Source organism: Rousettus aegyptiacus, unplaced genomic scaffold (genome assembly GCF_014176215.1).
Source record: "Rousettus aegyptiacus isolate mRouAeg1 unplaced genomic scaffold, mRouAeg1.p scaffold_m13_p_1, whole genome shotgun sequence".
In the NCBI taxonomy this organism is placed as follows: Eukaryota; Metazoa; Chordata; class Mammalia; order Chiroptera; family Pteropodidae; genus Rousettus; species Rousettus aegyptiacus.
The window spans coordinates 12,745,978-12,769,267 of record NW_023416284.1 but is presented as its reverse complement, the minus strand read 5'-3'; the positions used below and the strand labels follow the sequence as shown (position 1 = coordinate 12,769,267).

The 23,290-nt window shown below is 53.0% G+C and overlaps 1 protein-coding gene across 3 annotated transcripts in view; it reads left to right on the top strand.

The window, feature by feature from the left end:
* The window catches only part of ECE1 (endothelin converting enzyme 1), a 95,662-nt gene that overhangs the window by 1,113 nt on the left and 71,259 nt on the right, over window positions 1-23,290 (top strand). The window contains exons 2-3 of one of the 3 annotated variants that reach the window (XM_036229712.1): window positions 3,348-3,431; window positions 3,984-4,070. The exons of 1 other annotated variant lie outside the window; for it this stretch is intronic. The gene's annotated coding sequence lies outside the window, so the exon portion shown is untranslated. The remainder of the gene's footprint in view (window positions 1-3,347; window positions 3,432-3,983; window positions 4,071-23,290) is intronic. One more of the 3 variants, XM_016149240.2, reaches the window with a different exon arrangement.

Below are 23,290 nucleotides of genomic sequence, written 5' to 3'. Positions count from 1 at the left end.
CCCCCTGTAGACACAAAGAGTCCCCCAGTGACTCCTCAGGCCCAACCCCTACTTTTTCCAGAGCTGGAGTCCCCTTCTAACACCCCTTTCCTCTTCCCTCACCCCACTAGTATCTGCCTCCCCTTCCACCATCACGTGCCTCTCCAGAGTCAATAATAATGAAATTATGGCTTGATTGCATACTCAAAGGTCTTTAGAGACCATCTTGGATCCCATCTACCTTTTTGGCCAGGAACCCCTCTCCTGGAATGCTCAGCTGGGGCAGTGTTGGTGACAGCTCACTCCCTGTGGATTGGCACTTGATTTAAGGTCTCCAAAAAGGGGATGAGACTTTGAAGTCATGTTATTTACTCTGCCTCAAGCCCACCCTGACCTGTTCCTCAGAAAGAGAACGATTTCCTCCTTAAAAACTACCAAAGAGAGGCCACCTTGCCTTAGTGACACTTTTCAGAGCCTTACAACCTGAGAAGCCCCCTAATCTGTCAGGAAGACTCCAGGCTTTGATATCAAACAGACAGGAACTTTGATCACATTGTAGCCTCACCCCCGAGTATCAGTTTCCTTGTCTGTGAGATGGTAAGTCTTATCTTGCAGGGATGATGTGGGGATTCGGTGAGATAACCCCTGAGAGTGCTTTGCTCAAAATACAGCTTAGTTCCCTTTCTTGTTCACCCTTGAGCTCACGTTGAGAAGTTCTGCCTGACATCTAACATATCTGTTAGTCTGCAAGGAGGATTAAAGTTATTATAGTCACGGGGAGAAGAAGAAGAAGGAGTCAATGATACTTACAGAATCACTCATTTGTTCTTCATTCGACAAAGGTTTATGGAAGACTTAGGATATACCAAGCCCTGTGCTTGGAAGGAACAAAGTGTCATAAACACTGTGTTAAGGAAACTTCGACCAGTCCACAGATGTCTGCATGGACCCTCAGGCTATGTGGCATGTCTTTGGGAGAGTAGAGATATCAGGCCAGGCCCGGGATCCCTCCTGGCTGGAGAGATGAGAGGAAGCTTCACTGAGCAGGTGGCATCTGAATCGGAAAGAACATCGAGGTGGAGAGAGCTATGTGGGCAGAGGACCAGACGTGTGAGCACAGGGAATGTACTCGGAAAGGCCAGAATGGGGCTTGCCTGGCACCAGGGCATGACAGAGCCAGGACGGAGGAGAGAAAGTGGACAGGGGATGCCGCTGGTGCCAGACAGTCAAAGGCTTAGTCTGGCTGAGGAGCTGGAGCTGCACCGTGGATCGCTGACCCACCACGAGTGGGTGGGGTGGAGGCTGACGGCTGACGGCTGGCCGTCATTTTGGTTTCCCCTAAACACTAGTCCATGTGCTCATTCCTGAGGTGGGGTGATTCAGGGCTGCCAAAGTGTTTATTCCTTCCACCTCCTGCTCTATGGGTTTTAAACAAATCCTGCATTCCCTCCCCTCGGCGTGGCCAAGTTTCCCCTGGCCTCCGGTTCCTAACGTTTCCTAACGGGGGCCCGTGTGGAAAGCGTGTGTGCTGTTTCCTGTTGTCCTAGCCGGATCTCCCTGACTGTCCCCAGTTCCCCACCCAGGTCTCTAACCCCTTAGCAAGGAGTCAGCGCTGTTCCTAAGGGCCTCAAACGGACCCCCCCTCCCCCAGTGCAGCTTTGGGGTGAGGGTTCTGAGGAGGCCTTTTATATCTTCTGTCTTCAGTTGTCCTCATACCACCAAGCAGCAGGCACAGAGAGGTAAAGGAGATTGCCTAGGGTCACACAGCAGGAGAGTGCCAGAGCAGCCACAGACCTCCTGGAAGTTTGGACGGTTACCAGGCAGATAGGTTGGGGTGAAGGAGCCCAGCCCAGTGTTCCTAGTCTGCTGTTTGTGGCACCTTGAGAATGTTCCTTCACATTCCAAACTAATGACTGAGCTTAAAGCCACAGCTGAGGGGTGGGAATCATCTTTACTGTAAGTGGCTGAGTTGAGGACAGGTCCAGTGCCTAAGTTTGAATACTGCATGTTGTGTGACCTCGGATTAGCAATTCCCTCTCTCGGCACTTCCTTTCTTATCAAGTGGGGCAGATTCGCTCCCTTCTTGGGATATCATGGGGATACAACCTAGGATACAGTGTAGAATGTTAAGAACTTAAAGGAAAGTTTGAGTTGGAGATGGGAGACCAGCCACATGGCCCCTGACAGTCTGTGTGGGGTTCCTGGAGCATAGGGAGCGCCTTTCCCTGGGCAGCCAGCGTCTGTGCTGGTAACTGGGTTACTCACGTTTCCTTGCATTGCTACAATTTTTGGTAAACAGGCATATTGTTCACTTTTTCCTTGCATTGCCACAATTTTTGGTAAACAGGCATATTGTTCACTTTTTTTTAAAAGAGTTAACTTCTGTTAAGTACATTGTTTCCCAGAAAGAATTGAAGAGACCAGGCCCTGTCAGTGGAGGAACAGGATTTGAGGGGTAAGGAGGCTGTCGGATGGGTTCGAAAGAAAGTTCCAGGCACTAGTCTGTATAACCAGCTTGGCTAAAGTCCACACTTTGAGGGAGAAACCATCAGCAGCCATTCACTACTTTTTAGGTTTCCTCTCCGTTTTTTCTTATTAATTAACTAGGTAAACACCCCTGCCATAGTCAAAGTGCTTCATTCATTCATTCATTCATTCGTTCATTCACCAAACAAGTCTGCCTGGCACAACATAAAGCTTTGGGGCTGCGGTCAGTTCGAATGAGACCAGTAGGTCTCTTTTCCAGTCCAGCGGACAAGCAGATGCGGACCAGGAAATTACAAGTGCAATTGCTGTTGCCAAGGAGACACGCAGGGTGCCATGGAGCAGATAAGGGAACCTGGCCTGGGGATTGGAAAAGGCTCCCTGAGGACATGATGTTAAAGCCGTGGCCTAAAGAGTGAATGGGGGACTAGGAAGAACATTCCAGCCAGAGGGAGCAGTTATGTGCAAGACAGGACAGAACATGATGCATTTGGGAATTAATTCGTCTGGAGGCTCAGAAGACAGGGCTTGGGAGGTGGCCAGGGGCAGGCGTGTGCAGGGAAGGTCACGTTCAAGATTTGGGACTCCATCCTCAGGGCAGGGGAGAGCCGCTCAGGAGTTCAGAGTGAGGGGAGTGACATGGAAGATTTGCATGTCGAGATGATCATACAGGCTGCTTTGTGGAGAATGGGGAGCAGGGTGAGGCTAGAGGCTGGGGAACCAGTTAGGAGGCTGCTGGAGTGGCTCTGGGAGAGACGATGGTGGTGGCCTGGACACCACACCCAGTGAAGAGAGGAGGAGTCTGTGGTCCCAGAGGTCCCTCAGGGCCCCTTTCCCTGTGGATACTGACTTTCCTTCCTGCATCCTCTTATATATATAACCAGCAGAGCTCATGGCCTCAAGAAACTTCAGTCTAATGGGAGGGAAAGGCCAAGTTCCCAAACGCCTCTGAACCGAGGTAGAAAATGGTAAGTACCAACCTAGGGATGCAGTTCAGGGGTCAACCTGGACATGGGTGTGTATCAGAGAAGGCTTCTCAGAAGAGGTGGCATTTGAACTTCCTATGGCAACAGTTAGTGGAATGGAATGCTTCCTAGGAACCAAGCTTTGGAGAGATTAAAATAAAGACAGACTCCCCCGTCCTTCAAAGAGTTATGGGCATTACAGGGGTGGGCGGGCAAATTTTAATGAACAATCAGTGCTGATTGAACCCCACTATCAGAGGTTGGCACTGGGGATCTAGGGCCTGGGGTTTTGGCCCTTTCCCCAGGAGCCCTGAGGGTGGGGTGACTAGGGTATTCGCAAGCCATTCTTGGCTTACTGAGAAGGCTTCCTCCCTCATCCCCACAAGGTTCCTGGGAGATGTTTCTGGAGAACATTCAGGAAATTAGCTGAGGGAGGGTCTAACTTCAGGGCCCAGAGACAGGGAGGCAGGCCCGGCTGCTAGATCTTAAAAACTATCGAGCGCTTGCACTGAAAGGGAATTCATAACCATCTCATTCAAATCCCCCATTTTACAGGTGGGAAGACTGAGGGACGACACGAACGTCTAGCATTTGCCTGGCCCTTAAATGTGACTTCTTTGATCTTCACACCAACCCCAGAAAGTAGGTTCTACCCCGTTACAGCATTGTGAACGTGGAGGCCCAAAAATTACTTGAGGAGCTAGGAACCGGAACTAGGCAACGGCCCCTGCTTCCTCAAGATACTGGATTCTTTTCCAAGCTGCCACTCAATTTAGCAGAAACTCTGCCTTCCTGGGAAGGGTCCCAGGGGATGGGGATGAAGCTTAGGCAGTGGCCAGAGGCCTTGGTTGCTGATTGGAGCTGGACATTGGCCAGGCTGAAATATTGATTTTTTTTTTTTTTTTTTTTGTCTTTCACCTTTGCATAGCACTTGACAGTAAAGTCCTTTCCTCCTCATTCACCAACTGTTCTTGGGTCCAGTTAGTAGCAGAGCTAGGATTTAAACCCAGGCCTGTGACTCTCAGCGCAGACCCCCAGCTTTCCACAGGCCCCGGTCCAAGTCTCCCGTGTGGCCCACTGTCTGGGCGATGATGTCCCTGACTTCCTGACCGCATGCCCCTCTGAGCAGGAGGATCAGCCTCTGGCCCAGAAACCTCCTCCCTCCCATCCTCCTGCCTGGTGTGCTCCTTGCCTCCTTGGAAGGGGAGGCCGGAGGGCAGGCCTGGAGGCAAGCCAGGGGGAGTAGGGTTACAGTGTAAACATCGAAGGAGTAGGGTTACAGTGTAAACACCGACATGTCAATATTTACCTCTGCCTGGAACCAGAGCCTTCCGCCTCCCTGCCTGCCTCCCACTCACTGCCCGTCCAGGTGCACGTGGCCGGCTCTGCTGCTCTGATCTGGTCACTGAAAGCAGCAAGGCCAAGGGTGAAGATCTAGCTTCTGTCCCAAGCCCTGCCGTTAACATTTCACGTGACCCTGAACAAGACATTCTTCTCCCTTCCTGGGCCTCAGTTTTCTCATCTATAAAATGGCATGGCTGGAACAGGCCAACTTAAGGGGCCTTTTTAGCAATGACAGGGTAGGATGAGAAGCATAATTCTCAGGCTCAGAGCTCGGGCTGCAAGTCGGGCAGACCTGGGTTTCAATCCCAAGTCTACCACTTCCTCTCTTGTGTGACTGTGGGCAAGTAACTTCACTGCTTTGAGCTTCAGTGTCTTCGTCTATAAAATGAGATCCCAGTGGTACCTATTTTGGAGGGTTGTCAGTGAAGACGAATGCAATAACTCTCGTCAGTTCTTGTCACAAGATTAGAACTAAGTAAATGGTGGTGGCGGTTATTCCAAATAAACATTTTATGGTTCCCTGAATCTAGACACTGGGTCGCATCACTCGGGAACTGGAACCTCAAGCTCTCCTGGTACTCGGTGGTCACAGGCTGGGCTGGGGGGGCCCAGGGATTGAGAAAGCCCCTTGGTCAATACCACACACACTCACACAGCTGCCTAGCCTCCGGGGTTCCTTGTTATTGTGCGGAGGTCCAGGGCCGAAATGGCCTCAGATGTGTGGCTGTGAAACGAGTGAGGTGGGTAGAGGAGTCAGAAAAGGGAGGAAGGACACATTTCCTAAGCAGCCCTTTCACAGAAGCATGGAGTCCAGTACGTGAGCCGTTCCCTCCAGCTGGCGGGGAACAGGGGGGTGGGGGGGACGGGTAGGGGTGGTGGTGGGGTTCGCGGTGCAGGGCAGGGACTGGCAGCCCTGAGGTGTGGGCTGGGCAGGGCAGGGCAGGGCAGGCAGGTGGGGCTGCCCATGCAGCAGAAGTGGCCTCGGGGACCAGTGGGCCTGGGTTCAAACCCGGCCCCCTCATGTTTTGCTGCGTCACTTCGGACAGTACGTCACCGCCTCTCTGAGCTTTGTTTTTCTCATCTCTAATCTGGAGCTTAGATTATTGGGGCCTGTTTCGTACAGTAGTTGGAAGAGTTTAATCAGAGGCTGTTCTAGAAGAAGCCAGCTCCATCCTGGCACACACGCAGCGGGGCCCCGTGGATAGCAGCCTCCCTTATTAGTGTGACAATGAGAACCACATGCCGGCCCTGGTTCTGCCGGTGTCTGCACTTCTTGAGAGCAAGACTGTGCGTTAAAAAAAAACACGTGGTGTAATTTACTTACGTAAGACACACATCGCATGCGGCTCAGTTTCTACAAACGTACACACCTCTGCAACCACCACCTAGAAAAAAAAAAAAGAACGTGTTCACCTCCCCAGGGTTTCCGTGTGTCCTCTTCCATCAGCCGCCCCTGCCGATCTGCTCTCTGTCCTCTGGTTTTGCCCGGTTTTGAACTTGCAGTGCTTGAACTCATGTACTCTTGGCCTGGTTTCCTTTAGCTTCAGTCAACACTGAATATTTTTATGTTTGTCCGTGTTGCTTCCTAGACAAGTATCTGCTCCTTTCTCAGGCTGCCTTGGATCCCACTGGGTAGATACATGTGTCCATGCCCGTGGGTGACATTGGGTGGATTCCAGTCTGGGCTGCCGTGACTCTCTTGCATTTGTCTCTTCATGGACCTAAGCACCCCTTTCTCTCAGGCAGGTAGGTACCTAGAGTGCTCCATTTTCAGAGTGTATTGTTCACCTCTTCGCCCGCTTGCCCAAGCCTAGGGAGGCTCTAGATGAATGTTTTTCTGAAAGAAAGGAGGAATTGCGTCCTTTCTTTGCCTTAGTGCTTCAGATCCACTCTGTTGGCCCCGCCCCTGCCCTCAGGACCTGGCAACTCTGCATGGGCCCTCTGCCTAGAGCCTGGGCTTTGGGTCTCCCCTGGCATTTGTCCTGGCCCTGGAGATCCCAGGCTATGAGGCTGTCCGATCACCGATTGGTTGTATGACCTTTGGCAAGTCCCTTCCTGGTCGTCAGTTTCCCCTTCTGCAGAACGTTAGGTGGGATGACGGTTTCCCCAGCTCCCTAGTTTCTTATGGTCCCCTCTCATTTGGGAGCCCTTCGTTCTGTGCTTCTCCTGCCCCCCACTGGGGAGCACCTGCCCCCCACTGGGGAGCCCCAGCTGTCCCATTCCTCTGAGGAAGCACCATTTGGGAAAGTGGGCGGAGGATCTTCATTCTCGGTACCTTCCCTAAGAGCCTCATTGGGAATCAGTCCTTCCTGGTGAGAGTCCCCCCACCCAACGAGGAGGCTTTGTAGAGCTGGCCTGGACATCAGGCAGACATGGGTGTGAATTCCGCTACTTCCTGCGACCTCGGGCAAGTCCCTCCACCTCTCTGAGCTCCAGCATCCTCACCTGCAGGGTTGTGAGGATGAAGTGAGGTCTTCCCTCATTGTGGGGACCACAGTGGATGAGGCAGCAAATCCCTGCCGTCGAAGAGATGCATTCTAGGGGAGGAAGCCAGAGACTACACAGGCAACCCAACCAGCCAGAAAGGCCACTTCAGAGAAAGGAAAGAGAAGAGCCATGTGGTGGGGACTGGTGCAGGGTGGGGCGGGGGCCACTCCAGGTGGGTGGGCAAGGAAGGAGGTGGCAGTCGGGCAGAGATCTAGGAGAGGAGAGTTCTGAGCAGAGGGATCGCAAGTGCACAGGGCATGAGACAGGGACAAGGGATTTGTCATACTATCAGTGGCAAGAAGGCCACTGTGGCTGGGCAGAGGGAGTAAGAGGGAGAGGGGTAGGAAGAAGGGGGCACGGAGGGGCCGAGGCATGAAGGGCCTTGTCAGTCATGGGGGAAGTCGGCATCTCATGCTACATCCCCTTGCAGCAGGACGTCACTGCAGGGCTCTAAGCAGGGGGACGACTTGGTTCGATTCGTTTCAGGAGGGCCCTGGCTGCTGTGGAGGATGCACTGTTGGGGGCGGGAGTGAGGCAGGGAGGCCGGTGTCGGGTGAGAGGTGAGCATGGGCTCAGTACAGTCACCTGTCCTGAGGGCAAGGAGGCTTATAGTCCTCCAGGATCTGGGATTTTAGCAGCTACTTTCAGAGGATGGAAGAGAGGGGGCAGAGCGCCCCAGATGCTGCAGGACGTTCTGGTAGCGGAGCATGGTGGGCACAAGTTGCCTTTGGAGCCAGTCAGGCTTGTCCTAAAACTTCCACTTGAACTCAGCCCTGCAGGGTAGCCTCGGGAATTTCCCAAAGTGACCACGTTCCCACCACCCCAGGCTCTGTGACCCAGAGACACGGGGCCAAAAGGGCACAGAGCCAGAGCCTGCCTCCCACACTTCCACATACCCTGCTGAGAAGCGCGGACAGAGGAAGCTATGGCAGAGACGTGGTGATGCCCAGCCCCTCTGGGCTCTGGTTCCTGCTGCCACCGCGGCTAGGGAGAATCCTGCGGTTTTGTGATTCCCGGGTGTCCCCGGCTGATCTGGGGCAAGAGGCGGCCACGAGAAAGAGGTGCTTCCGTCCTTCAGTGCCCCTGAGTATTCGGTGGGTGGTTACTCAGCATCCTGCCGGGCTTCCAGGCATGGTGGGTGGGGAGAATGAGAGAGCATGTGAGTTCGCAGAGCCACAGAAGGTCTGAGTGGAAGTGGAAATGGGACCTCGGCATCATGGAGACCAACCTCCTCGGGGCGAGACAAAGGCTCAGACAGGGAAAGAGACTTGCCCAAGGCCACACGGGGAGTTAGCAGTGGCGCTCGGCCCCTGATCCTTGGGGCTGCTAACCCACTGCTCCTTCTGGTTCAGGTGTGGGTTTTGGAGCCAGATAGACCTGGGGTCTAGTCTCAGCTCTGCCACGTAGTCTCACATGGGTGAGCTTGGGCCAGTGACCATCTCTGTGCTTCGGTTTTCTGTCCCGTGGAATGGAACGACGGCAGCACGTTTCTCATGGTCTCGTTATGAAGAATGGTTGAAATGATTTGTGTATAGCTGTAAAGCTCGTGGGATAGTGCACATAGTAGGTCCTTGGTAAACGGGAGCTGAGCCTCGTGAAGGGCTGGAGAGAATGGCCGTGTGCTGGCCTTCACTTATCCTGTTTTCTAGTTCTAGAGAATGCAGTTAGGCCCGTCTCCCTGCCGCTTGTTTATTTTACTGTTATAACTGGGAGCCCCTTTAACAAGGCCCTTCATTACCAACACCACCACCCCAACACACCACAAACGTGTGTGTGTGTGTGTGTGTGTGTGTGTGTGTGTGTGTGCACGCGTGCATGCAAAGCTTAGGTGGGCTGGAGCTGTTCTGCCCGGATGGGGCATCGGGTCCCTACCACACACTCACTGATTCCTGTGCGTGCAGTGTGACTGAGGGGTTAAGAGCAGGGGCTGTGGGATCAACTTGAACTTGAACCCTGGATCCACCACTTATTTGTTCTAAAGGCCCTTTCAACAGGTAAATTTTCCTCTCTGAGCCTTGGCTTGCCCATCTGTAAAGTGGGGATAACAACCCCCCCCTCCCCGAGGTGGTTGCAAACATTAACCGAGAGGAGATCCGCTCAGAGCGCATCAGGTGCGTGCACGAGGAGGTGGGTGGCACTCATAACAACATGTCACGTGTCCCAAACCCATTAGGCCTAGTCCTCCTTCCATAGCTGTTCTCTGAGACTTTCTTGACTATCCCCCTGCCCATCCATCATGCATTCCCACCACCCTTGTCCCTCCCCACCCCGGACTGCCTTCTGTCAGAGCACAAGTCACCTTGGGTGAACTTGCCCACTCTGCCTTGTTTCCCTGCATTGACGCAGACCAAGAGCCCGCGCCCTGGGGCCAGCTCTCTGGGTTTATACCCCAGCTCTGCTGTTTCCTTGAGCAATCTCAGGCAAATTCCTGAATTCTTGCCTCTGTTTCTACGTAAGTAAAATAGGAATAGTAATAGTAGCAAACTCAGAGAGTGGTTTAAACAAGCAATATAATTTATGTAAAGTGCTGGGATTCTTGCCTATCACTCAGTAACTGCCTCGTACTAGATTTTACTACCATATGGCGTTCTGTTGGAGCAGAGCCCCTGCCTTTGGATGTCTACAGTCCCAGAACAAGGATGGAATCGGAAGAGATTTAGGGTCTCTAGAGATTCACACTGAGGATGGGTTAAGTATTAACCAGGTAAAAGGACAGCAGGAACAATTCCAGGCCAAGGGAATAATAGCAGTGCCTAGGCCCTGAGGTGAGGGTCCTATATAGTATGTTCAGTGTAGACGGAATAGAAAAGCAAGAGACGGAATAGAAAAGCAAGAGCGGGAGTGACCCAAGGTGAGGCCGAGAGGTCACCAGGCGCTCGGCCCCCGTGAGACCGTGTAGGCCAGGTGAGAGATTTGGACTTTATCCCAAGAGCAGTGGAAAGCTCTGTGTGCGTGTGCATGCGTGCGCATCCGTGTGTATCTTGTGTGTTTTCAAATCGGTAACCTTAGGCTGTAAATCCACAAAGGAAGAAACGGCACACATTTATACCTGGTAGGGTGGAGGGTGCATCCGGCCTGGAAGAGGTACCAGCGGAGTGGTGACAGGATCTGACTCGCCTTTTTATTAAACTCACTCCTGCTGCTGAATAGAGGTGGACCTGGGGAGGGGGCAAGAATGGGGGTGACAGATGGCAGTTCAGCCAAGGCTGGTGTAGTGGTGAGAGAGAGGCAGACGGAGACAGCGAGGGGTAGAACTGGCAGGCCTTGGCGTTTGGGGCCGGGCAGCGGATCCAGCCCGTGCCTTCGACAGGTGAGACCACAGTCCAGAAAGGTGTGTGAGCTGCTGTGGGTCGCAGTCACGTGGCTCCTTAGGGGCAGGGACTCCCGTCCCAGGCCTTCCAGCAACGCCCTGACTCAGGGCCCAGACTCGTGCCAACCGCTTTTGTGGCGTCCTTCTCCCAGGCCTTCTGGTGGCTGTGCCTCCCCACCCCCGCTCCCACGCAGCAGCCTGGTGGCTTCAGGGGAGGGGAGGCTTCACAGGCACAGATTCGGTCTTTGAAGCATCTGAGGAGGGAGGGGCTGTGCTCTGACCTCCAGATTCTTTCCCCTTGACCTCTGGGCCTCCTGAGGACCTCCCCAGGCTTTGAAGGAGCCCACAGAAGTGGGGCTAGAGCCACTGTGCACAAGCAGCTCCTCACTGGGCAGGGGTGGGAGGTGGGGAGCGGCCAAGGGTCTGAGGAGATGCCCTATCTCAAAGAGAAAGGAGACACGGGGCCACAGCCTGGGCCTCTGCCAGTGGGGTCTCGTCCCCTCCTCCAAACCTCTCGAAGTGGAAACTCATGGCTGCCGTTTACGATCTCCTGTTTTTTCCCCAGTTAACTTGTCTGGCAAATGAGGCCTCTGGGACGTTCGATGAAATGAACTGGCCGCTCTGCAGGCCTCTCCCCACCTCCCACCCTGGTCCGAGCCATCCCCTCCTGGGATCTGAGAGAGCCGGAACTCCCCGTCGTACACCTCATCCCCTCTGTAGCTGAGCCCAGCTTTTCCTTTTTAGGGTTCAGGCCCCCCTTTTTCTCACAAGGTTCCAGAGCCTGCTTCCTCCTCAGGACCCTTCTCTTTGAGGATTGTCCCCGGACCCTGGACCTTGGCCTGACCTCTCTCTGGGGACTGGATCCCCTGCTCTCTTAGAGGCCAAGCAACTCCTGCTCCCCCTCCTCCCCCACGCACACCACAGTCTCCGGGGTTCTTTATCCCCTGAGGGACTGAGCCCGTCTCACCCTGACACATAATAGGCACTTAAGAAACATGTTCTCTGCCTCCTGCCACCCTCATCTCTCAGTCCCCTGCTTCGTGGCCCCTCCTGAGCCTCCTGCCGTCCCCCGCATGGGTATTTTTTGCTCAGGGAGCCACGTGCTGTGTGGCAGCGGAGCCTGGGAAGCAGCTATTATTGGCTGAGAACATTGGGTGGGAGAAAGCCAAGGGCTGAGAAGGGGCAGGAAGAACACTCAACGCTACCGCCTCAGGCCCCTGGTCCTGATATCCTGTTGGGTCAGGTGAGTCAAGTTTGGGACAAGTTGGAGTCGGGAGCTCAGTTACAGAAGTCACGGCACTGGTGGGGAATGGGCGTCGTGTTGGAAGCCAGGCTGGCTGGTGACAGAGCCACTCGCTCTTGGCTTCATAGGGAGCCAGGGTCTCCTTGAGGGACGACAGTCCCTGGACCCCTTGTATTTGTGTAGCTCTTTTTCACACCTGTCTTCACATTCTCTTACCTGGCTGCTCCATGGAGCGGGACGTAGGAACCACAGTTCAGCGAGCAGTAACTTTAAGCCATTGCCCTGTGATAAGCCACACGTGCATCAACTCATTTCATTCGAGTCAGCTCTCAAGAGTTGGGTCCTCTTGTGTTCCCATTTAACAGATGAGGAAGCTGAGGCCTGCTGAAGCAAGGTGGCTCACTCAAGGCCACGCGGCTTCACATCCGTGTTTGCTGACCCCTGTGGAGCGAGGATCTGACTTCAGGGTTGAGGGTGGTGTGCTTGTGACTCAGAAAGTCTCTTTGTTGGCAGCGAAGAAAGAGGAAGCAGGCCAGCAAAGGAGGATGAGAACAAAGTTTCTCTGGAGCCCCTCTTGGGGGTTCTGGAGGGGAGCAGGTGGTACCCTTTGCAGAGGGGTCAGGCAGCTGGAAGCAAGTTTCAGGCTGGAGGAGGAGCTGGCACTGTTCTGTCCTCCGGACACTCATGCCCTTTATTTGTGACTGTTCCTTCTCTCCCCAGAGGGAAGTCCTTGTGGGCAGACCCTGGCTGTCTCGGCATACCTGCCCTCAGCAGATGCCCAGTGAGAGGAGGGAGGAGGGTGTACCCTCGCAGGGCGAAAATCGGGAAGGGCTCGGGATGGAGAACACACTTTCCTGTGCCAGGTGGATAGTCCTGGAATCAGTTTATTGTTCATATCATCACTAGGGGCACATCTCTAAGCATTTAGTGCCAGCTAGTGGACACGTAGAATTTAATCTGTAAAACTGCACATCGCAACCAGTTCCGACCCTTACCTATCGTGCAATGTGTTTCTTTCGAGAACAAAACCCGGAACGAAATTTAAGTGAGCATTTCTGCTGGCGATTTCTGATCCCTCCATTGAGGAGATTGCTTCATTAGTCCCCATTTTTTTCCTTCTTTGGTGACTCGTGAGTTTTCTTGCTATCCCCAGGTGGCAGTGAGTCAGCCTGAAAGATTGTTCAGGAAAGTCCAGAGGAATCCGGTTCCAGTTGAGCAGTGCTGAGTGACACCCAGAGGCACACTCGAGGTTGGGTAAGGAGAAGCAGGTGCCCTCCACTGGACACTTGTCTCTGTCACTTCCACCTCTGTGTGTCCCCTGCCTTCCTGGGGCCCAGAGCCATCTCAGCCAGCTCAGCTAGGCGGCGGTACAGTGACCTGCGGGCGCCACCCTTACTCAGCCCAGCCCTGGCCCTCTCTAGGGAAAATTAGTCATTTCTTCGACCCCAAATGTTTTTCTTTACATGGAAAGAAGAAAAAAAGGAGTGTGGGTGGGAGAGCGCTTTGGCCTTCTCCAAACTTATTTCTGGCCACGAAGGGAGGGATTTCAGGGTAACTGTTGGATGGGCCATCCAGACCCGGTTAAGCCACTAGCTGCAGCTCTGATGACAGTCAGGGCCAGCCTGGGAACTGTGCTGGGCTGCGTGGTGGAAGGTCACTTTCTTTAACCAATGCTGATCCCCTACCTGCTTCCTCAGCGGGGCATATGGGTTTATTCTACCCCCTGACCTGTCTTAAACCTGATCAAGGTAAGAAGATGGGGGCGGGGGTGGTTAGCAACGTGTTTTTTATTCCATGGAAGATATGGGCTCCTTTTTAACCACCTCCAGGAAGCTTATGCTAACCCTCTTGATTGGCTGTTCTGAGGACTTGGACATCTAGCTTCAGCAAGGGAGAGAGGTGTGATGGATTCTGTTAATTAGCGATGTCTACCGGGGACAGGCAGGCAATCTCCTTCCCTAGGGAGACACTGGTGGCCCGGGTGTAGTCTTCTGCTCTCCCCCAATTTCCCCGTTATTTTTCAGGCCACCTTAAGTAAATCAGCTTACCTCTTCGAGACTCACTTTTCTCATCTGTAAAATGGCAAATGAGGACCACCCACAGCTGTGAAAAAGAAATGAGGAAACATCTGCAAAGCAGCCTCGTTTCCTTTGAGTCTTTACTCAGATGTCACTTTCTCAGAGAGGCCTTCTGGCCACCGTGCTGGAAGTGGGCCCCCCCCCCCCGCCCCCTGTCTTGATTTTCCTCCTTAGCACGTACCACAATCTCACACACTCCTCGTTTCACTTGTTGGTTTACTCTTTCTCCTCCCACCACCATGTCAGGATTCCCGTCTGTCTTGTTCCGTGGTATTTCCACCTAGACTAGTGCCAGCACGTAGTAGGCACATAAATATTTGTAAGAAGAATGACTAAGTGGAAAAAGAACGAATGAATGACTGAGTGCGAGCAGCTGGCGCAGTGCCCGGCCCGCGGCAGGCGCTGGGTGTACTTCGGTTCCCTTCTCTCCAGCGGTTATTCCGGAGGGTTTAGTTCCTTCTCCCCACTCTCTCAAGGTCAGTTCATCCACTCTTGAGGTTTCATGCTTATTTTTTTTTATATTTGGCCATCTCATACTAGTGCACGAGATTGCCCTGGGGAACGTAATGGGGTGCTTTCATTGCAAAATTAGGTTTCGTTTTGGAGTAGAATGCAGAATTGGCATGACTTTTTAAGACAAAAACAAATGAGGCTTCAGCAAAGGCTTTTAGCTGGGGACAGGTTCACTCTGGGGAACTTTGGGAAAATGTGAACAGCCTTGGTTTGGGAAATGACCCCAACCTTGGTGCCCCAGGGCCTGCCCTCCCTCCTGAGTCCCCGACAGAGATTTCAGCAAACATGCACATTTCCGCATTTCCAGGGTACGGATCCAAGCACATCTCATCCTGGGCCCGGGCCACTCCTCTTCTTGACCTTTCCCTCCCATCTCTTAGGAGAATTAGGCCTGGGACAAGGAATCCTGCAACCTTTATTTTTTAAAATAAGCATTTTATTTTCAAATAATTTTAGGTTTACAAAAAAGTTGCAAAGGTGATCCAGAGTTCCTGTTTGCCCCTCACCCAATTTTCTCTGATGGTGACGTCTTACAAGGCCATGGTACATTTGTCAAAACTAAGAAGCTAACGTTGGTAAAGTTAATTAAACTCCACACACTATTAGGATTTCACAAGTTTTTACACTAGTACCCTTTTTCTGTTCCAGTCCCGTCCAGGACCCCTCATTGCGTTTAGTCATCATGTCTCCTTAGCCTCCCATGGTCTGTGACCGTTTCTCAGGGCAGGTATTTTGTAGAATGTCCTTCTGCTTGGGTTTGGCTGTTTGCAATGCCTTCTTCTCTCAGTGGCTTGTTGGAGTGGTCCTCAAGGCCATCGCTTTTTCCCCTGTCCATCTTCTCACACCGATGCTGCCCTTCCCTGGCGAAGGGCCACCTCTGCACCCACAGTCCTACCTCCCAGACCTGCACTTTGCTTGTCCTGCTTACCTCAGCCAGCAGCACCCCTGTGCAGAGTTGCCCGAATGGAGTTCAAGGTGGCACCCAGACTCCTTGACCAAGTTCTGTCCATATTCTGCCTCCCCTTCCAGTTCTTTCCACCCCTCGCCGGCCTCTGTCAGCCACTCTCTCGCCATCGAGTAAAGCAAAGCCTCCTCCTTGCCCTTCCTGCCTCCAGCCTCACCCTTCCAGCCTCTCTTCCTCGTTGACGCCTCAGCCATCTTCCTGAAACACGTGTCTGGCCCTGTCACTGTCCTGCTTAAAACCCTTCCATGGCTCCTATTGCTCTGGAAGCAGGCCAGGCTCCTCCCTAGGAATTCTGGGGCATTTCACAGTCTAGTCCTCGCCCATTCCTCCAGCCTCATCCTCCAGCCTTTGCCCACCTTGTCCTCTCTGCTTTAGCTAAACAGTTATGGTTCCCCAGTGCAGCTTACTCTGCTCTCCACCTCCACCCCTTTGTACATGCTGTGCCTCTGTGTTTCCTGCCATTAGAATGTGAATTCCGTGAGCATAGAGACCTTACCTGGCTTCTTCTCCACTGTCCCTTCAGTACCTTGGACAGTGCCTCGGACAGTGCCTGGTGCATAGTAGGTGCTTGATAAATGTCCATTAATCAGTGTGAGGAGAGCATGGAGGCAAGAAAACTCTTGATCACATAATTTCAGATAAGCGTGAAATTGCAGCAGGGACAAATGCCATGAAAACAAGTGTCCTGGTGCTATACGTGCCTGTACAAGGGGGATTTGACCTAGTCAGGGAGGTTAGAGAGGGCTTCTCTGCAGACGAGATGCTCTAACTGCAATCCAAAGGAGAGGCGATGCTAACTAAGGGGGAAGAGAAGAGCATCCTAGTTACAGGGGACGGTGTGTGCAAAGGCCCTGTGGTTTAAGGGAATGTGAAGGACTGAAAGAAAAGCAAAGTCACTGGCGCCTGGGGTGGGGAGAGTGGGGCACGTTATGGATTGTGGCTAGACAGGGGCAGGGACAGAGCCTGAGGTCATTGAATGGGACTTTGAAGTGTGCGTGTGTGTGTCTGTATGTCTGTGTCTGAGTCTGTGTCTGTCTGTGTGTGAGTGCAGGGAGAGAGGAAGGAGGGAGAGAGAAAGAATCATCATCGTGTCCAAGCTGTGTGACCTTGGACAAGTCATTTAGTCTGCCTGACCATCAGTCTCATCTGTAAAATGGGGACAGAACCACCTACTTTGCAGGGTTGTTGAGTGGATAAAATGAAATAAATAAACGTAAAGCACTTTACTTTACCCCACGTGGCACATTGCCGGGTTCCTGATCAGTGTCTGGTTTCCTCTTGCCCTCTGTCACCTCCCCTCCCAAGCCCAGCTGCAAGCTGTGAAGAGTCATTAACAAGCCCCTGTTGAGTATCCTCTTTAATCAAGGTACTTCCCCTCTTCCCTCCCATCTCAGGAGCCCAGAGCTGCCCTCCTGGCCACCACAGGCCTCTGCACGGGGTGGGGGGTGGGGTGGGGCGGGGTGGGGGCAGGGAAGGCAGTTACCAGCCCAGACCTACCTCCTGCTCTAACCAGCAAGATGCTAGGATCCCAGTGGCCTGCCTTTCCCTGAGCCCTGCAGGGACCAGTGAGCTACAGGCCACTTGGCTCAGCTCACACTGGGGTTGGTGGATCCCCGTATGGAAGGGCCGTTCTGATAACGCAGGATCCACCCAGCTCTGCCCGCCTGCCTGCTTGCCCTTGGAGCACCACGTGTCCTGCTCTGTGGTAGCAGGGTCACCATTTCCAAAGTACCTTGCTGTAGATGCTCTGTAATCTTCACCCTGTCTAAGCCACCGATAGTCATGCAAAGCACAAGTCAGTCACCCCTCTTTACAGGTGAGGAAACTAAGACCCAAGGAGATGATGTGGTATTCCCAGGTTCTCATAGCTTGTTGGTGGCAGAGATGGATGGAAAGCAGGTCCATCTGACCCGGCATTGCCTCTCATTGGACTTGGAAAGGTCAAAGGCACTGGAAGGGTCAAGTTCTTAATGCAGGTGCTATTGGTATTTTGAGAGAGGCATTTTTGAAAATATTGCAGGACTGTCCCGCACACATTGTAGGAAGTAAATAACTGTGGCCCCCGGGATTAAATGTTAGTCCTTGCCAGTCACTTGGAAACCAAAGAGGCTCCCACCTATATAACAAACCCCTTAGAAAGGTAGAACCGCCTCAGATTGAGACCCATGATAATCCAATGAAAAGCATGTTTCTGTTAATACCAGCTAATAATACCGAGGGCCTGGGATGTGCTAAGTGCTTAACCTATATACTTGACTCTGATTAGATGTGGGTACCATTAATAGACCCATTTTACAGATGAGGAAATAGAGGGTCAGAGAGGTTCATCGATTTGCCCACGATCACACAGCTAGTTGATGGGAGAGCTAGGAGTCGAACTTGTGCTCCTGTTGTAAAGAAAAGGCCAGAAAAGGCAGACGGTGTGTGCGATGTCACACAGCAAGTGAACGTCGGGGGTGCGACGTGCACTTAGGACAGCGCTTTTTCCCTTCCACGTGATGCTCAGAAGGACAGAGACAAGCCCTGTTGGCAGGCAGCTGGCAAGGGGAGCCACGGGCCTGCATTCGAGGGAGGACTTCTGCCCCCATCGCCCTGGGGCCCTGGGCCCTGGGCGTTGCAGTCTTGGGTCCCCCGCCGTCCCCTCCACCTAGACACCTTTGTTGTGTTTGCCGCATCCCCTTTCCCGCCCCCCTTTTATCAGTCTCCGTCACCCTACCCTGCTGCTGGTCCCATCACTCCCGCCCCATCCTCACTTCTCTCCTCAGTCTTAGGAATTATTTTTATCTTTTGTGGGATGGGATGGTTTAGAGGCTCAGGTGGCAAAACTAGTGTGAAGAAAGTGCTGACTTGAGCCAGGCATGTCCTACAGGCCCAGGAAATGTTTGCTAAATCTAAACCCCCTTATCCTTCCCAGCTCCATTCTCTGATTGTTTTTCTGTCTGTCTTTCTCTGTTCTCCTCTCTCTGTCACTAGGTTTTTCTGTCCTCGCCTGGTTAGGCATTTAGGCCAACTTCCAACTCCTGGGGCCAAAACAGCACCCCCTCCCTGTCTCCTCTGCCAACAGTTGGCACTGCCATTTTTGTCACAAGGCCTGAGGCCGTAGGCTGGGGCACATGGGAGGAAGGACCCTGGCACCACCCCAGCTTATACCCTCAAGCTGCCCTTTGCACTAGGCAGGTGAGAAAGGCTGACTGGTCATCTGCCCTCAGAGCATCCTCTGGTGTCTCCATGGCAACCGCACAGCCAGAATCTCTTGGGCTACTGAATTCCCCACAGGGTGTGCATGGTCATGGGAAGGGAAGCAACTGTTAGGAGGCCAGATGTGGTGCAGGGTCTTCTGATTTCATCCATACACACCCCCGTCCCCAGCCCATCTCACTGGGAAGCTACCCTGTGACTTCTCTCTGAGTCTCAGTTTTCTCATCTGTAAAATGGGGTTGTAATGCTGCTCTCAGACATTGTCCCACCTGTGTGCATGAGTCATGTGAGGACAGCCATCAGGGAGCCTGAGGAAGCCATCCTGGGAACCTCAGAGAGAAGAGCAGGGAGACAGGACTCGATTAGTGAGAGGTGCCCAGGGACACAATTCTGTTTCATTACAACTTGGGAATTGGACAAATCTGCCCCTTCAAGGAGTATGGTTTAAGGAAGAAACCTTCCCTCTCTGAGCCTCAGTTTCTCCTTCTCTAAAACAAAAATGATTCTTCCTATATAATCGGATTGCTGGGAAAATGGAATGTATATGGCATGCCAAGCCTGGTGCCTGGCCCAGTACACAGTAGGTGATCATTAGTGTTGATTCCGTGCGAAGGCCCTGGTCCACCATAGCCGCACAGGAAAGGGTATTTCCTGCCTGCCTGGGTTCCCAACAAACCCCCTCCCTGGGCATAGCTGCTGGGTACGCCCAGGACATGCTCCTCCCTGTGGAGAATTCTTTGTGTTATTTACACGAAGACTTCCCTAGGAAGGCCAGGTGCCCCTCTGTAAATGTCTCAGCCCATTATCTGGCCTTCCCTGTCTGTTGACATGGGTATGTCTGACACCAAGCTGGTACCAGGAGGTGCCATTTATTGAGCACTTAGTATGTGCCGGGTCAGTTAGTGTAGTGGTCCCCAACCTTTTTGGCACCAGGGAGTGGTGCTCCTATGAGAATCCAATGCCTGGTGATCTGAGGCAGAGCCGGGGCGGGAGCAGCTGCAAATGCAGACGAAGCTTTTCTCACTCCCCCTGCTGCTTAACTCCTGCTGTGCGGCCCGGTTCCTAACAGGCCGCAGACCGGTACTAGTCCGTGGCCCAGGGGTTGGGGACCCCTGGTTTAGTGCCTTCATCACATTACCACATTTAATAGTGACAGTCCCCTTTTGGAGAGTTTTTTGTGATTCCCAGTTTTGAGCTTGCCAGAGCTGTCCAAGCCCACACAGCCGTTGACGTCCCTGAAGACCTTTATCGACTTTTGGTTTGTGTTCGGTGGTTTGTGTCATGTCTCATCTCCCCCGGGAGACAGTGCCAGGATTATGGCTTTGAGTCCGAGTGACCCGAGCTCGTCCTCAGCTCTGCCACTCCCTGGCTGCGGAAGTTTTGGGCACATGCCTTCACCTTTTCGAACCCCAGTTTCCTCCTCTATAAAACTGGGATAATAACTCCTCCAGCACAGGGCGGTCATGACGATTACACGGGGTAGTGTCGCACGGTGCCTGGCACCGGGTAGATAGATGGTGACTCGGTGGCAGTGCCTTCCACTTCTTCCATACCAGGAGGCCCAGGAGCAGCAGGACCTATGGGCTCAGACCCAGGACCAAGAAAGAACATCACAGACCATCAAAGCACCACCTAGGCAGTGGGCAGGGGCGGCCACACAGCCGAGCCCCAGACCGCTGGCCTAGAGAAGGCTGGGACCTCAGGTGGCCTCCGCGGAGTGAAGGGGCTGGGTGGGAGGGAAGGTACATGTGTGGTCTCTGCAAGGACAGGGGTGAGAGCGGAGGTGAAGAATGCAGGCTCTGGATCAGGCACACACTTCCTTACAGGGGCTGCGTGACCCCGTATAAGTGACTCAACCTCTCTGAGCCTCAGTTTCCCTACCTGTGACATGGGGGATAACGATGCATGACGTCTCCCAGGGATGCTGAGATATTACGTGGAAAGTGCTTGGCATAGTCTGGTCAAGAATTCCCTATTATTTATTTTAAGGATGTGCTCTCAGGGCCTACTGACTCCCCAGTTACCCACAAAACAGTAATAAAAAATTTTGAGGGCTTATTTCTCCAGCACCTTCCATGAGCCAGGCACTGTGTTTAGTGCCTTCCTCACATTACCCCATTTAATAGTCACAGCCCCCTGTGGAATGGGCCCTCTTGTTATCCCCATTTTATAGATGAGGAAACTGAGCCTCCCAGAAGCTGTGTGGGCCCAGCCCCCATGGCTGTTGGCTGCCAGACCCTGGCCCCCTCTCGTTTGCCCCTGCTCTGGAGATCGTCATGGACTGGGTTAGAGTGTCTCGCCAGGTATCAGTTGGACACAGTAAACCCCAACATAATCTGTAGGGGAGAATCTGTAAACAGGGGATCTGGGGTGGGGCGGAGGCGCCTGTGGAAGGCCAGCCTGGGAGACAGCGGTCTGTGGGAAGCTGGAGGCAGGAGCTACGTAACTGCCCGTGTGTTTATTCAGCCTGTCCCAGGCAGGCAGGGGCCCTGACCAGCCAGTGTAAACATCCGGACTGCTTGTCGGCCTGGTGGGGGGCTGAGGCAAGCTGGGGAGCCGGCAACCAGGGCCTCCCAGTGTCGGCTTGGTGCCAGAGGTGCCTGGGTAGACAGACCGGGAGGAACATGAACCCAGCATTTATTGAGCACCAAGTATATACCAGGTTGTTTATACGTAACACCTCAACACATCTTTATTAGAAATAGACCTGTTTTTGGTCTATTTTATCATTTTTCCTTACTGATGAGGAAACTGAGCCCTGGGAATTATACAAATCCGGCTCTGTCAAAAGCACGTAGAATTAGATTTTCCGAGAGGGGGAGTTCTGTGAAAGCGTAACTTAGACAAGTTACGCATTCCTTTGCATCTGCCCCTGCTGACGCCACACTTTCCACGCAAGCTCTGTTTGGAACCTGATTCAGGTCCTCTTGCGCTGGTAGCTGGAGTTCTTGCTGTATGGTGCCTCCCTGGTTTCCCTTTCAGCATCACCGTGTGGGGGACTGGCCGGGCTGAGGAGGGCCAGCCAGTTCGGCACAGCTCAGGGAATTTGCCTCTTTCTCATGCAGGAAAGAGAACTTGGCTGGCTCTGGTTAGGAAGGTTTGTGGAGTGATAGCTTGATAAGACCTTAGATGTTGTCCCACCCACTTTGCAGATGGAGACACTGAAGCCCAGAGAGGGGAACTCTCTGCCCAAAAGACTCACACGGGATAGCTGAAGCAGAGCTGGAGCCTGGGTCTCTGGGGAGGACACCCCAAGTCTAGGCTAGTCTTTGTTAATGGGTGGAACAGGGTTAGGAAAGGGCAGGGATGGAGTAAATACGTTCCCCAGATGCGTCACGATCTGAAATCACGGCTAGTCCCACTCCCTTCTGCCCTCTCGGAGCTGTGCCCCAGAAAAGCCCTTGGGCCCTCGGGAACACTGATAAATTCCTGTGCTTGTGCCAGAAGGGTGTTTTCACTGGGTCTGGGTAGCTGAAAAGATGGTGCAGGGGCTGCCCTGCTCCCCACTTCTTGCCACTTTCTGCCCCAGGTCTTGCCCTGCTCTAGCCCCTCACATTTCCCCTTACCTCGGGTCACTTTTGAGTCTGACAGAACTGCCACTCAGGTTGTGCCTAAGCTGAGAGGAATCATTTAAATACAACAGTGGCCAGTGCCCAGGCACCTGAAATGTGCCATCCAGTGCCCCCGAGAGGCACCGTTGAGCTACGGACCCCGTCTACAGGTATTCTTCACCCCATGTTGAGAGGGAGGTGGCAGTGGCCCCAGTCAGAGGTTGAGAATGTTGGGGTCACACCCTGAGCCTGGATTTGAACCAAGAGACGGATGCCTGGGCTTCATTCTCGGCCACACTTGCCGAAGCCTGGGACTTGGGAAAGTCAGTTAAGAGGATTTATTTGGGTACAAGATGGCTAAGCCTCTGCCTTGAGAATGAGGAGCAGGGTCTCAGGAGAGGCTGGGAGAGTTAGGCAGGAAAGGAGCCTGGCTTTGCCACCCAGCTCACACAGTAGGGAGGGGTCCCAGGAAGGCTAGGAACAGAAACTGAGAAGGGGTGGGAGGGAGTCCAGCCAGCTCAGGCTCATGACTTTATGTGTCCTGGTCAAGGGACCAAGATTGCCCAATCGCCAGGGTCCCACATGCGTCACCAGTTTCACTGAAGGCCAGCCTGGCCTTGGAACAGATAAATGCTTTCTCCTCCTTAATCTGAGGCCTAGTGACTGGCCCTTCTCCATCTGTTCTGTTTGAGAGGTTCGCCCAACAGCAGCAAGAAGTATAGCATCTGCTGTGTACCAGGCTGCCCTCCTGTGTGCCACGTGACACCCCCATGCTCCAGGCCCTGTTGTGTGCCAGGCCTTTTTACAAAAATACAACTTTGTCTGATTGCCCAAATTGTCAATCGGGAGCTAGTGGTGGGTCTTATGATCCCCATTTTACAGAGGAGAAAACAGCTCACACAGCAAGGTACAGATCTGGCTTTCTATCCAAGTCTGCTTGCCTCCAAAGCCCACGGCTGTTTTGGCGTGTGGCATAGTATTTCAGACATACGAAAAGCATAGAGTTCCATAAAAACAAACACTGGTGAACCAATTATCTAGATTAAAAAAATAAAACATTCCAAATGCAGTTGAAGCTTCTACATGTGTCCTTTCCTGATCCCATTCCCTACCTCTCATTCTTCCAGAAAAAAAAAAGACTTTCTTGAATGACCACCTTGCTACTTTTACTACA